Source organism: Adiantum capillus-veneris, chromosome 12 (genome assembly GCF_014529385.1).
Source record: "Adiantum capillus-veneris isolate H3 chromosome 12, ASM1452938v2, whole genome shotgun sequence".
Lineage (NCBI taxonomy): Eukaryota > Viridiplantae > Streptophyta > Polypodiopsida > Polypodiales > Pteridaceae > Adiantum > Adiantum capillus-veneris.
In genome coordinates, this window is record NC_140942.1 from 70,706,272 (window position 1) to 70,722,528 (window position 16,257).

Genomic DNA, 16,257 nt, shown 5'->3' on the forward strand with positions numbered 1-16,257 from the left:
AGCTCATAGAGTTTAGACCAACCCATCATGAGCCAGTGCCTTGTATGGCAAGGTGTAAACTCATAATAAATTTGCAGTAGAGATTGCACTTGCAGTGCAAAAAATTGCAAAAAGAATAAAGTCCATGAATTTGCATGCCACTCCAAATAAATCAGTGTTAAACACTAGGGCCCATAACACCTAGTGTGCATGCATTTAACACAAACTTATCCAAACCGCAATTCCATGACGAGACTTTCCACGGTACATACGGGAAAGCCTTGCAACAATAGTTGGACCATAACAGAATGTGACAACCCAGTCACACCTAGGTACCAACCATGAGACATTCTCATGAACGTAGCATACTTGGCTATATGTAGAAATGACCCTCCGTTAAGGTGGTTTCACAGCACTTGTAATCGGAACAAGTCTGTACTTAGTACCCGATAATTTTTGGCCTCTGAAATTGTTCCTGATACGGTGTGCTCCAAATGGTCTAATAAACGGATGCGACCAACACGTAGGGACGTTGTCGCAACACATCATTAGGAATTAGGCACCAGTGTCAGTCCCCAAGACTCATATTCTCCACATGTGGAATACGTCTCAAATAAGGATGGTCAAAAAAGTGACATCCAAAAAGTACAAGATGTACTTGTGTGTGGAGGTAACTGCAAAACACTCTGCGACAAGAGTGAGAGGGACCCTCATTTTCATTGCTCCACACTGGATAAACCGAACTCCTTGAGTACATAGACCATGTTGTATCCCATGTGACAACATGTGCCAAAGCGAACCCTACAAGTGGGTTCATAATAGCATAATGCAGAAATGTATATCAAACACTACGGCCCAAAATACTTTGTTCCAACATGCCCTTGGCATGTCTCGAAAACATGCAACCGTATTTATACAAGTTGAAAAAATCAAACAAAGCATACTAAAAAATGCAATAACACCAAATCAATAGATGCGTAACTGGGGATTGAACTATATGTTCACTTACCCGTATTCAAATGCACAGGAGCACGTTTCCCACCTATGAAAAAAAACAAGGAATATTGCACTGGGTACCCTGGGTAAGACCCTTGATAGAATCTGCTCAACTAGCAGGTAACGGTAACCAACATAGTCGACCGTGTATAAAAATGATTGGAATCAACTTGAAAAGTTGAATTTGTCCATTATCCCCTAGTAGATTTTGGACTTCTTTCCTTGAAAGTACATCTGCTATGGGGTGATTTAGTAAAAACCGTTGGGTGGTACCCCAAAACTGTGATGCCATAGACACTCGTAGTGCTAGAGAGAGCAAGAGATCCATACAAGTGAGTTGCCTAGCTCGTATGAACAGCCATGCTGTCTCAACTGTTTGTGTGTGTGTGTGTGTGTGTGTGTGTGTGTGTGTGAGAGAGAGAGAGAGAGAGAGAGAGAGAGAGAGAGAGAGAGAGAGAGAGAGAGAACATGCATTGCGGGAGACACAATGAGAGAGAGAGAGAGAGAGTGTGTGTGTGTGTGTGTGTGTGTGAGAGAGAGAGAGAGAGAGACAAATAATTTAATATATAGAGAGATTAATATGCTAAGAAAAATCATGAAAAAAAGATTTTGTACTTATGCTAAATTTAGTTTAAAAAAATTTGTAACGGAATTGAGAACATTTAAAACACATATTAAGGATCAATTTTTGGTATTTTTTATACTTAGCTTGCAAAATAATACTTAGCCAAATACATATATTAAACTAAATTGAAAGAACAAGTGATCTTCCAATGCAAGAGGAGAAGCATGAGTCCCCCTATAACACTTGAAAAGAAAAACAACTTTCTATATCAATTCTTGAGTGCAGGTTCAAAACATCTATTTTGTTGTCCCCTCCATATTTTGTATGTCATAATCGCACATAAGTGTTCCGCTCTTCTTGTGTGAGAAGCCTCCCACTCTCATGTCAGATCTTTACAACTGGCCATCCTAATCCACCTCATTGCCTTGCATGTTATTCATCAGCTTGTTTTATGGTCATTTACACAGCCTTTGAAATATGACCTGTGTGTGTGTGTGTGTGTGTGTGTGTGTGTGTGTGTGTGTGTGTGTGTGTGTGTGTTTTGTTTTTTTCATTGGGCTATTCGATCAAAGGGAAGCGCTTTTAATTAGCATGGGAAGCTAAATTAGATTTGGGGTTGGGCTACACCTTGGTGTGAGGTTCAAGAGGGCGCAAGCCTCCATGGCTCTCTATAATTGGCGGGTGTTGACATGCAATGTTAGGGGGTCCTTTTTGTTTTTTTAATATAGTTACATAAGAAGAAGTTGTTACCTTTTAAGTTGACCTAGACTTTTGCATCCTGAATCTTGGCTCAATTGATTCTAATAGTGTGAGGTGCGGTGCGAAGCCATGCGAGTGTGTGCGTGCAAGGGAAAAGCCTATGTGGGTGGAGAATAGAGCAGAGCACATTATCTCCTTGTTTTCACTTGGAGTGAAAAGAATGAGCAACAATACCATGAAGTGAAGGAGATTCTAGCCACCCTACCCACCATTGCACCACCTCAATAGGGAGAAACATTCTATGTCAACCCTAGTGTAGGTAATGACACCCTTGGGGTTGTATTGATGCAGAAGAATAAGAGATGTTTTCACTTGGAGTGAAGAGAATAAGCAAAAATACCATGAAGTGAACGAGATTCTAGCCACCCTACCCACTATTGTACCACCTTAATGGGAAGAAACATTCTATGTCAACCCTAGTGTAGGTAATGACACCCTTGGGGCTGTTTTGATGTAGAAGGATAACACAACCTCATTTATGAGACCTATCTACTTTACTAGTAGGGTGATGGCCAGTCCAAAGAAAGGCTACACTAATGCAAAACACATGGTTCTAGCATTGATGTTTGCGGTTACCAAATTCAGGTCCTACCTGTTACCAAAGAAGTTTGTAATCCTAACCATGGAAGAGGTTTTCCCTTATGAATTGCAACATATGAATGAGAATTGTGAAATGGCTTGGCCAATTGCAAGAATTTGACTACATTGTACAGATTGAAAGCTCCACTTGAGCTAGTCTAGTAGGAATCCTCACACATTGCCACTTTGAAAATAAGGTGAAGACAAAGTCAGGTCTTGAAGAGTTGTCTACTCCACCGCCAGTTAAGTTGGAAGATGGACACTCCCTCTACTTTGATGGTACCTCTACAAGAACCATTGACAAAGCTTCTGCATGCAGTGCCCTATTCAATGAAGTGGGTGAAAAGACCTTCTTTGCAAGGAAACTACTCGAGAACTCGCACTCCAAAAATGAGTCAGAATACCTCGCTATTATCCTAGGGTTAAAGTGGTGCAAAGCACATGGCATCCAATGATTAAATGTATTTGGCGGTGATTTATCCCTTGTCAAGTTATATCACGTTCTTGAGTGCAGGTTCAAAACATCTATTGTGTTGTCCCCTCCGTGTTTTGTATGTCATTCCATGCCACCACAAGTGTTTTTCTCTTCTTATCTGAGAAGTCTCTCGCTATTATTGTAGATCTTTGTAGCTAGCCATCCTAATGACCTCACTGCCTTGCATGTTATTCATCAGCTCGTTATGTGGTCCTCTGCACAACCTTTGAAATCTGATCTCGCTTCCTCTCTCTCTCTCTCTCTCTCTCTCTCTCTCTCTCTCTCTCTCTCTCTCTCTCTCTCTCTCTCTCTCTCTCTCTCTCTCTCTCTCTCTCTCTCTCTCTCTCATCCTTTGATTTGTTTTGTCTTTTCCTTTGGGCTATCTGACCAGAAGGAAGTGCTTCCTTTCGACACGGGTATGTAGCAAGCGATTTGGGGTTGGGCCACATCTTGGTGTTAGGTTTAGAAGATGAAAGCGGCCATGGCTCTAGAATCTCTCTCTCTCTCTCTCTCTCTCTCTCTCTCTCTCTCTCTCTCTCTCTCTCTCTCTCTCTCTCTCTCTCTCTCTCTCTCTCTCTCTCTCGTGGCTTTGTATAATTGGCGAGCGTTCTCCCTGCAGTGTTAGAGGGACCTTTTTGTTTTTTTACTATAGTTGCACAAGAAGAACTCATTACCTTTAAGTTGATGTAGAATTTTGCATCCTCAAGCTTCACTCCTATGATTTAAATAATAAGAAGCTTGGTCAGAAGCAACTCTCAAGGTCACTTTAGCCTCACCTGGGCCTCTGTTGATCTCCTCTGTGTCACCCATCTCAACACATATGCAATGTGTTGAAGCTCTGGTGTCCATGTAGCGACAATCAATACACTTCATCTCGTAGATGGCAAGGGTCCTCAACTCGAGAGCCTGGGGAAGGGATCCATGCAGCCCGTCCCAAATTTTATGCACATTTTGAGGGGAGGGAACGTGCACATGGCTAAGGTTATAAGCATATTCTAGGTTTTAATGTGTCCTGTTGGGGGTGAAATTGAACACATATCACGGGGCATCGAAGACGATTTACTTACATCTTATAGCTAATGCAACTATTGGATACCAAACTATGAAAAATGGAATGAAGCGATATGATGCTTAGATGTATATTGCAAGCTATCAAGAACATGCAAAACCAAGGGGCATATCATGATGTTCACTCTGATAATGGACAAGCTTGGGATCATAAAAGGGATGAATTTTATTTTCTCTAAGTTCACACAAAATCAAATGACCTACATAAATACATTTGTCAAAAAATACTACTACTCAAGAGTAAAAAATCCTAGGGTGAAATTCATAGATTGAATTTATACATAATGGAAGTATTTTTCTATATTTTGTGTGTGTGAACACACTTATCTTGTAATATATCTTTTATCTTTTTCTGTGTTATGGATCTCTTCTATTGTGGACTTTTTAGAACAAATTACTTGCCAGAATTCGAAAAAGGTGGGATTTACTACATGTCAAATTGAGTGTCATGTTGTGAAAAATTCCGTATCTAATATGTGTAGATGGTGTAATGGTACAGGATTTGCACTCCATTCCATGATGGTTTGTAAACAGGTGGTAGTTGTGTGAGGTATCCAAATAGAAGGACAAGTTTTCAAGAGAACGGATCATGCAAGGTGCCCTTCGCTATATCCACTATCTGCCTCACAATAATGCCAAACGTTGTGATTGTGAGCATTGATATCTCACCAATTATGATCAATAAACCTCATTTATTTCTATAAAACTCTCATCTATTGGTTTGAATGTATCTGGGTAATGTTGATTTGAGCCTGTTGTTATTTTGAATTGGTAATGCACTATTATGGCGAGTCGGTGCATGATGAGATGTACCCACTTTGTGCACTTTGGTGTGAAGTGTGACACTTAAGATGTCCCCAACACATGCTTATGTGGAGCGTCCACTTTATGTTCTACAATGGCCAACTAGGATTAGAAGGCTAAAAATTACCTCTAGATGATGAAAAATTTCTAAAAATCTTAGCTTTTAGCGAGCTTTTATCCTAAGATATATGCCAAAGACAAATTAAACAAACAATTGTTGGTGAAGTGGATGGAAATGGACTTACAAAGCTTTATTTTTATAGATTTTTCTTTTTTGAACACTCTTGCATCAAACACTATGAACTAAAAAAATATTTCAAGAAAGAATATTTGGTATATATCCTAATATTTTTTTAATAAATCAACATAATATTATAACATTATAGAATGAATTTGTTACCATATACATGTGGTAGTGATGTGTGTGAACACACTAGGACCGCCGGGGCATTTTTTCCCTCTTTAGGAGGTTTTTTCCCCCGTGCATTGTATATACGCCCATCACTCTAGGGCTATCTATCTTTCCATAGCACACTAAGTAATACACTCTCTATTGTGTGCCTTGAGCTTCCTTCGTCTTCTCCAAGCTGTGTGTGTTTCTCTGCAACCCTAATTCCAACAATTGGTATCAGAGCAGGTCACGTCCTCCCGGGGTTAGTCGCCAGCTGCTCCAGCACACGCCTGCTCACTTTCTCCGATTTCAGTGATCTTTGGCGAGCGTTCGCAGGTTGACAAATATTTTGGGTAAGCTCGAAGAGCTTGGTCTGCTCAGAATTTTGATTTGGGCTCATTTCGGCCTCCGTTTCCACTACAGGCAGTACTGCACAGGCTATTTCGTCATTTTGTGCAGAATTTCCGTCAGTGCCGTTTTCTACATAACAGGTGCCTTATACTCTTCTACGGTTTGTGCTATATAGCACAGGTTGTTCCCGCTCCATTTCTCCTATTTTCGGGCAGTTTTCACATCAGGTGCAGCATTTACCATGGCTGACAACAACAACACAGATGTGTTCAAGATGTTTGCTGCTGAGGACAGGTTGGATGGGGACAACTACCCTATGTGGGCTTATATGATGCAACATGTTCTTGTGTCAAAAGGTGTCTGGAACATTGTGCAGGGCATTGATGTAGATCCTGGTTCTGAGGATGTAGGCGATGTTGAGGATGTTGCAGGTCTTGCTGCAAGGATTGCAGCTGTTAGAGTTGTTTTGCCTACGACAGAACAAGCTCGTTGGGATGTTAAGGATGCGCAGGCTCATGCATTGATTGCGTTGTCTGTGAAGCGCACCATTGTTCCTCACATCCGTTCAGCAAAATCTGCAAAACAGGCTTGGGATATTCTAGCAGGTCTTTATGCAAGCCGCAATGAGGCTAAAATTGCTTTGCTGCGTAAAGAGCTGGAGTCGAAGATTATGCATGAGGAGGATGATATGGACACTTTCCTTGCTAGTGTCAAGGATATCAATGAGCAGCTTATTTCTGCAGGTGAAGTCATTTCAGACAGTTCCCTTGTGCAGACTGTTCTTGATGCCTTACCAGATTCCTACCAGACTTTTGCTAGTACTTGGAGACTGATGACCCAAGGAAATCCAGAAGTTGTCAAGTTTGATGCATTATGCACATTGTTGTTGCAAGAGTCACTGTCCAGAAAAAACAGGACTAGACAGCGTGCAGTTGAACAGGCTTTTATTGCTTCTCGAAGAAAGGGTGGTAACAACAATGCAGCCACTTCTTATGGTTCTGCTACGAGTGGCAAAAATTATGTTCCTAATGCTTCTGTTGGCAGCAACTCATCTGGAAATTCTGGTGATAAGGGCAAAAAGAAGATGCGTTGCCATTATTGTAAAGCCAATGATCACTTGATCAAGTCGTGTCCTAAGTTGAAGGCCAAAGAGGCTAAGAAGAAAGAGGGTGGTTCCACTGCAAATGCTGGTTCCACTACAAATGCAGCCATTGTTGAGTCTTCTGTGAAAGGAGACTGTGTTGCTGATGTTGATGCAGAATGGGCTTTTAGCGCAGAGTGCACTTACAATCCTGCTATCCATGATGCATGCTTGTCAGTTGCTGCAGATTCACATGTGTGGTATTTCGACAGTTGTGCTACAAAGCACATTACCTCACATCGTGAATTTTTTACCTCTCTCGAGTCTGTCCCTCATGGGAATTCAGTCACTTGTGCCAACAACGCCTCTTATCCAGTTCAGGGAGTTGGAAAGATTGTGCTCACTGTTGCTAATGGCAGTTCCTTCACACTTGTTGATGCACTTTATGTACCTGGGATCAAGAAGAATCTCTTGTTTATATCCGCACTTGCTAGACTTGGACTTGTAGTCAAATTTGTGCATGACAGATGTACAGTTCATGATCTCAGTTTTGGTGATGAAATTGTTGCATCTGGGCTTTTGTGCCGTGGGCTGTATAAGCTCACTTTGTATGACAAGTGTGGACAAAATTTTGCAAATGCTGTTGCAAATTCAAGGGCTATTTCAGATGCAAAACTTTGGCATGCACGTTTTGGTCATCTGAATTTTGCCAGTTTGCTGCGTTTGCAGAAATCTGATATGGTTGCTTCTTTGCCACCTCTTGAAGCACCTGTCAAACATGTTTGTGAAGGCTGTATTTTGGGTAAGATGCAGCGTTCTAAATTTCCAAAGGATGGTTCAGTTCGGGCCACATGCAGGTTGGAGCTTGTGCATAATGATGTTTGTGGGCCCATGCAAACTTCGTCCTTGGGCAATTACCTGTACTTCGTGACTTTCATTGATGATTACTCCAGGCATGCATGGGTATTTCTGCTTAAAGTGAAGTCCGAAGTTTTTATGTGCTTCAAACAATTTCTGGCTATGGTTGAAAATCTCTCGAAATGTACTATGGGCACCCTCCGTTCTGATCGAGGGGGGGAGTATATGTCTCATGAATTTAATGCATTTCTGGCTAGTCGTGGGATAAAACACCAATGTACAGTGCGTTATACGCCTCAGCAAAATGGTGTTGCTGAGAGGAAAAACAGGTCACTGACGGAAATGGCACGATGTATGGTCAAAAGTCAAGCTTTACCGCATTCTTTTTGGCTTGAGGCCATCATGTGTGCCACTTATGTACTTAACTGGTGTCCTACGAAAGCTTTGCAGTCTATTACTCCATATGAAGCATGGCATGATAGAAAGCCTTCTATTGAGCACATGCGTGTTTTTGGCTGTTTGGCATATGCTTTGGTGTCCAAAGTGCAGCGAAGAAAATTGGATGATAAGGCTGTCAAATGTATTTTTGTTGGTTACAGTGCTGAAAGCAAAGGTTACAGGTTGTATCAGGCGCAAACAAAATGTATTCTAGTTTCACGGGATGTAGTGTTTGTGGAAGATTCTGTTCAGCCCTTGCTGTCATGTACTAGAGACACTAATGTAAGCTCAAAGGACATTTATGACACTTTGTTGCCTCTTTTTAGTGGTGGAAATACGAATGTAAGTTCCAATGAGGAAAATGTACAGCCTATGGGAGTTTTTGAAAATGTTATAGATCAGCCTATTATTGATGCAGATGTACATGTTGTACTTGATGAGGAAAGGGCTAAAAATGAGCAGGCCAGAGGTATGCCAAAATGGTTGGTGCACACTTTGCGTGATAGTAAATTGGATGCACCTTTGTCTAGTCGTACTCGTTCAGGCTCTCACCATGCATCTTATGCATCAGATTGTTATGCTTTGGTTGTGTCTAGTTTACATGATGTTGAGGAGCCTCTGTCTTTTGATGAAGAACAGAATTCAAAAAATTGGATGGCTGCCATGCAATCAGAATATGATGCACTTATAGAAAATGACACATGGACTTTAGGTGATTTGCCTCCTGGCAAAAAGGCCATTGGTACGAAGTGGGTTTACAAGTTGAAACGCAAGCCGGATGGTGAGATCGATCGCCATAAGTCTCGACTTGTTCCAAAGGGTTATGCACAGCAAAAAGGCATAGATTATGAAGAGACTTTTGCTCCCACTTGTCGTATGACTACTGTGCGTTTTCTATGTGCATTGGCAGCTCATTTTGGTTGGGATGTACGTCAATCAGACATTGTTACTACTTTCTTGAATGATGACATATTTGAGGAAGTTTATGTAACGCAGCCTTGCGGTTTTGTCATAAAAGGACAAGAGGACAAAGTGTGCAAATGTAACAAGGCTTTGTATGGGTTGAAGCAATCTCCTCGTGCTTGGTATGAGAAAGCTGACACTCATTTGGTCAAACAAGGCTTTCGTAACAGTCCAACAGAAAGCACATTGTATGTAAAGCGTGAGGGTGATGTACTTCTCATTGTGGTTCTTTATGTCGATGATTTGCTGATCACTGGACCAAATGAGAGACATATTGCTGAATTTAAGGCTGATTTGAATGCTACTTTCAAGATGAAAGATTTGGGGCTGTTGCATCATTACTTGGGTATACAGTTTAAGCAGTGTGATGGTGGTATTTCCTTGTGTCAGAAAAGTTACATAGAGACATTGCTATGTAAGTTTGGACTTAAGGATTGCAAACCTATTGCCACTCCCATGGAAACAGATTTGAAGTTGAGTCTCCATGATGCTGGTGATCCTGCTGATGTCACTCTTTACCAAACTGCTGTTGGCTGCCTCATTTATGTATGCAACACGAGGCCGGATATTCAGTTTGCAGTCTCACAGGTCAGCAGATTTATGTATAGCCCAGGGTCTAAGCATTGGCAGGCTGTCAAGAGGATTTTCCGCTACCATAGTGGCACTTTACATCTTGGCTTGTTTTATCCCAAGGGGGGATCATTGCCGCCAGACTTACATGCTTTTCGGACTCAGATTGGGCTGGTTGTTTTGACACGAGAGTGTCCACAAGTGGTTTTTGTTTCATGCTTGGCAGTTCATGTATATCATGGTTGAGCAAGAAGCAACCTACTGTGGACACTTCGAGTTGTGAGGCTGAGTACAGGGCAGTCTTCACAGCTACGGTTGAGTGTGTATGGCTCAGACGCCTTATGGCTGATTGGGTGTTGGACAGGACACTGCCAACACTATCTACACTGACAGTCAGAGCGCATTGGCACTTGCGAGGAACCCAATTTTTCATGCTCGCACAAAGCACATTGAGGTGCATTACCACTATGTCAGGGAGAGGCTCTCAGCAGGAGAGATCAGCTTGGCTTCTGTGCCAACACAGGACAACCTTGCAGATCTTTTCACAAAGGCATTGTCTCGTGAGAAGCTTAAAGCTTTCCGCAAAGCTTTGGGCTTACTCCCCTTTGTGGACTGATCCTGTCCTCAGGGCATGGCACTTCCCTTTACTCATGTGCCAGCTCTCGTTCACCGCATCACTCCAGGGGGGATTTGTTACCATATACATGTGGTAGTGATGTGTGTGAACACACTAGGACCGCAGGGGCATTTTTTCCCTCTTTAGGAGGTTTTTTCCCCCGTGCATTGTATATACGCCCATCACTCTAGGGCTATCTATCTTTCCATAGCACACTAAGTAATACACTCTCTATTGTGTGTCTTGAGCTTCCTTTGTCTTCTCCAAGCTGTGTGTGTTTCTTTGCAACCCTAATTCCAACAGAATTTATATTAAAGATCCATAATAATATAACTGTTAAAACTTGCAATTTTTGGCATAGTCACATTCCTTAGAGATTTATCTATCAAAAGACCATAGGATCTTTCAAAATGAACATTATACTTATAGATTTCTTGTGAACAAAATCATAGTATAGATCAAAGGATTTTTTCAAGAAAGTATTTACTATAAATTACACACATGGCCAAATAATTACCAATAAATCAAACTAAGTTTCTCAATATGTGCATGATTCATATGCAAGAAAAGTTTTCCAACACATTTAGTGACGTGAGACTAACATTGACATCTTCATTAGAAATACTATGTTGTGATACGGTGTGACACATCAAACCAAGTGAGGCTTTGCACACTACAAGTACTCATTAGGTGGAATTAGTTGCAAAATAGGACATTTCAATGTGTTATTTACTATGCATTTCATAAGGCCAGAAATTCTTAGCTTGAAAAAATAAGCACAAGTCGGATAATATGCCACATTATTGGCATAAAAGACCTATTTTTTGGCATTTTGAAGTGGTTTAAAGTGCACAAACTAGGTACACCTGATCTTGCACACAACTTGATGGTGTTTCTCATTTGCATTTCTACTGCTAGACTTGATGTCGTTAGTATAACTAACTTGTTTTATTTATAAAGCTAGTTGTCAGATACTTTATAAGAAAGCTTTTTCCACCTCCAAGAATGCCCGTGATTATGACCAAACTTCTTCTTCTTGTTGATGTTTCTTCAAAATCTTTTGCTGATATGGAGTGAGTGCAATGTTCACAATATCGGAAAAATTTAGTAAAAGAAATTTAGGAATGGGACCCCCTGACTAGGCATGCCATTATCTTTGTGAAGATTCCTCCTATTATTCAAATTAAAAAACAATTTTTTTTTTTGGGTTTGAATGAAGGGAAGATCCTAGTGAAAATGGTGACTTCATCTTTATTCCATAATTGAAGCTTGAATTGGTGAGCTCTATAATTGCATATGCATGGGTTTAAAACAATAAAACATGCCTAATGTTTGTGCTCAAGGGTGGGACACCCTAGATGCATCCACATAATGATGCATGTAAAACCGTATGTTGTGCAAGTAGAGATATTGGATTGGGGACTTTAAAACGTAGGTGTAGCAATTAAAGCCATACGATGAAAATTTTTTCAAGGTTATCCAAGGTCCTACTTGACTGAGATTGTACGTGGAAATCTTGGGTTAGTTTGATATCATGGTAAGTGCATTGCTTAGAGACTTGTATTAACTTTAGTTACCTTGTTAGCATTAGTGTATGAACTCTAGAGCTAATTTTTAATGATTAGATCTAAAATGTACGGATCAACAGATTTATGGTGCAAAAATTGTTGTCAAAATTGGCTCAAAATTAGTGTGGACACTCCTTAGGCTATCCTCTAGGGCTATATAAAGTCACATTTACCAAATTACCAAGTGCAAAGATGTTGATTTTTTAATGCACAATTGATGTGTAGGACTTGGGGAATGATATTGTCAAGTCCAAGATCTCGATTCTTTAACAAACTCTCACATTGCCAATACATAAAAATTGTCAATATGTACCGACCCATGATCGCTCTAAGACAATTTTGATGCAGATAAGTAGGAAGAAGCTGAGAAGGCCCATAGGAATAGGGATCCATCCATGTTAAAATTGGAACGATTACCCATGGCTCTACTATTCTAGTTGATTTGGAAAGTACATCAAGCTATTTTGAATGAGTTGTTGGCTTGCATTTATCACTAAATTATACTAGTTCTCATGATATTATATGTACGTTCTATATAAGATTTCAATGGGATTTATAGGTTCAAATTGTTAGCAAATATTGCAAGCCTTAGAACTCCCTAGATACCTAACTTTTATCCAAAATGTAACCCTTATACTTTATCATACAAATCCCATCATTTGCAATGATGGACATGTAATTTTTGATCTCCCAATTCATATTGTAACATTTGGGCTGCCTGCACTTCCGAGTTGTAAGTCAAATAGTGAATTCTCGCACCCCAAGTAGCCCATTTAAATCAGCCATTTTTAACGAAGGTTTTGGGTCTTCGTATAAAACCTAAGTTTATAAGGTTTTTTAATTAACTTTTGGAAGAGATAATAGATACGATTGTTGCTCTACACTTGTGTCTTCCCTATTATCTTGGATGCATGTTATTCTCTCTATAGTGATCCATTTGTTGTCGCAACAATTGCAATGCAATCCCAGATGTGAGCTCCATGAGTTCATGTAAGTTTCTCATAATTTTTTTTTGAGCACTCTCTTCCATGAGCTGTTTTGGCTCATAACTCAGAAAATAGGGCTTAAATTCACAAATTAACCATATGAGAGGATAGAGGGCTATTAGACTATGACCACTTTAAAAATACACTCTACATGTATACAAACTTTTTTTAGAGTGTCAGAATCAAGATTTGAGACCATGGACATGTTTCTTATGTGCTAGGGATTATGTATAGTGAATTTGGTTGCATTTGAACATTGTTTGCTATTGGTAATATTAGGATAAATCCTAGATGAAAGAGACTCGTTCATGTGATTCTATGGGATTTTGTGCATGTATGAGATAGGAGATGTCTTGACAGTGTTTTCCTTGAAGTGTTACACTTAACGTAGCCTTTGGGCACTGAGCAGGTCAGCTATGCACCTTGGATTGACAAGGAGATGTTGTTAGAGGTTCTCGCTATAGCTATTTTGGAACCTGCATCTTGAGACTGCAACATTTTGGCACCATTGCTAGGGAACGAGTGACCTAAATCAGACAAAATACTTGTGTTCATCTTTGCAAGATCCTCTAAGGATTCCCTTAGAGTAATCCTTGGTTCAAACTTAGTTTAGGAAAGCTTGAAGTGGGGGAATTGCCAACAAGTAGTAAGGATGCCTGATAGCAGAGGGCTTGCCTAAGGTCTCTTGAGTATAGATCAGGTACGGGTGATGAGTTCTTGAGACCTCACAGAGTTGTAGAGTCCACATCAGTCTAATAGCATTTTTAGGAGTTAGAGTGCCTTGAGCACAAAAACCCTTGAAAATAGTTTATTTTTTGTTTTTTCTTTCATGCGTAGGAGTAGGGTAAGTAAACTACATCTCTGTAAGTGATACCATGAAAGTTTGTGTACTTATACTCATGCCAAGTACTATCTACCCTGATAGGTCGTTTGCCCGATTCAAACTGGTAGGTATACATGTACATCCTTTTGAAGTCTGTAAGCTCTTCTTGGTTCACGTATTCCTTGATGTAACAAAATTCCCTTTTTGGTGTCATTAGCTTGTACATTCCCACTTTTGGACTATCAATAGGTACTCTCAAGCTCTTTTATGGCCATGAACCTAGCTCTTACGTCATTTTCTAGTGGCGGTCTCTCTATCCCTTCATCCACTTTCTCCTTTGTTCCAATCATACCCATTGTATCTACAAGATCAGGATTACCTATTCTAAGATAGGCATCCCCCTTCTCATCTCTATAACAATCTCCATTATTGACAACTTCTACTTGTTCATAAAACTAAGGATTTCCTAAGTCCTCACAAACATAGTGAATATTATGGGCATCCACGTATATTTTGGCTGCATTAGCATTTGTGTAATGGTATTGTAACAATATAATGGATCTTATTTGTGGTGTGCTAGAGGTTCCATTCATACCTCCCTCACTGTTATAACTCATGCTTGCTTAGTGCTCTCTTAGTTATAAGGATAGGAAAATCTTCTTTGGATCAAGTATCAAAAAATACCTCTTCCTAAATGGTCAATAAATGCTCACAGTCACTCTAATTGACACTCTCTTCGATAGATCCAAGACTCACTTGATCTCTAGGCAGTCTCTCTCTCTTGATCTATATTGTGTCCTTGACCTCAAGTTCATGAACACGATATACGGATGAAACTTGACTTGTTACCTAGGTTTATCTAGACCCCTGGGTAGTCTTGATCTTCCTTTACACCCACTTGTGTACCAGACTCTTTATCTGCAGAAAACTAAACAAAGCTAACACACTAGTTGAGTTACATCAAAATAACAATTTTGCTATACACAAATTCTACAACCAACAAAGCATCACGCACAACTTTCTTGATTCAAGGAGCTAGCTATGGTCTACAGGGCCTAAAGTTATGTCTGAAACCACAATTTGTCAAAAATCTGTGCTCATGACTCTCTATGGAAAAAAGTCGTAGTTTTTTTATGTATCACTGCTTTTGACCTGGTTTTCACTCTAGCTTTTTTGTAGATATACAATATAGTTCAATCAATGCAATCATGAATCAATTCCAATTTTACAACTTTTTCATGGTCTCTGGCATGCACTTAACCAATTTTTTCGTCAACTTTTTGGCTAGAATTTGGCCTAGTCTAATGCACAAAATCCCAATTTTAATTTTAACTTGATGGCTATAATCCTTGTAATAAGGTCTTCCTCTGGTCCAAATCTTGGTCAAAATTTCTCTCTAGTAGATTTTTAGGAAAAAATCACGATTTTTTTCCTGCCGCCTGCTTCTGGCAATTTTTTGCATGTACTACTTTGATGTGCATGCCATACCATGTTCTGGGTTAATTATTTCTAGTACTAGTAAGATTTAAAACAATTAGAAAGCTAATGTATTTTAAAGAAATCAACCATTACTTTTAAGCGCATGACTTTAAAGCACTCAAAGATCCATAACTTTTCTTGAAATCTACTTCTTGCTGCTTTGGTAATTTAGCTTAGTGCTTTAAAGCACTAGCATGCTTCAAATCAGACTACTTTTTAGCATAGGAAAAAGTAGTATGCTTTAAATCAAACTAATTTTTAGAGTGGTTTGCTTTAAAGTAGATTTATTTTTAGCAGAGGGATCACTAGGTCTGCTTTAAAGCATATTGCATCTAGGGCTTTAAAGTACAAAACTAAATTATCAAAGGATCAGTACAAAGCAAGCTTGAAACAAATCTATGTATCTTTCAGTGCTTCAAAGCCTTGTGCTTAAAAGTAGTATATGATTGATCTAAGATACATTTATTAACTTTCTCCAATGTCTTGCTACTCGATCCACTATACATATCACGCAGAAATCGGCACAGATACCGATGAGATAAAGTTAGTTTTAAAACTAAAAAGCACTAAAATAAACCTCGAAAGAGACGCCGATTTCGTGGCGTTGGAAAGGGGGAAATGGGAAAAAACCACCAGCACACTAAATGGATGCCTCTCTATAGCCCAGTGATCTCACAGCACCCCTATCCCCTAGCAAACACACACCTCGATACACAATGTGGAATCCACAACTATCCCTGCCCGTTCCCAACTGGCCTTGACTACATACATAGACCATAGATTTGCAATTCAACATGTACCGATATACACACACTTGCAAGATCCCTAATATGCAAAATTCCCTTACAAATTGGCATCCTCTTGGCATACAATACTTCCCGACATTATACACTCATACATCTGATATA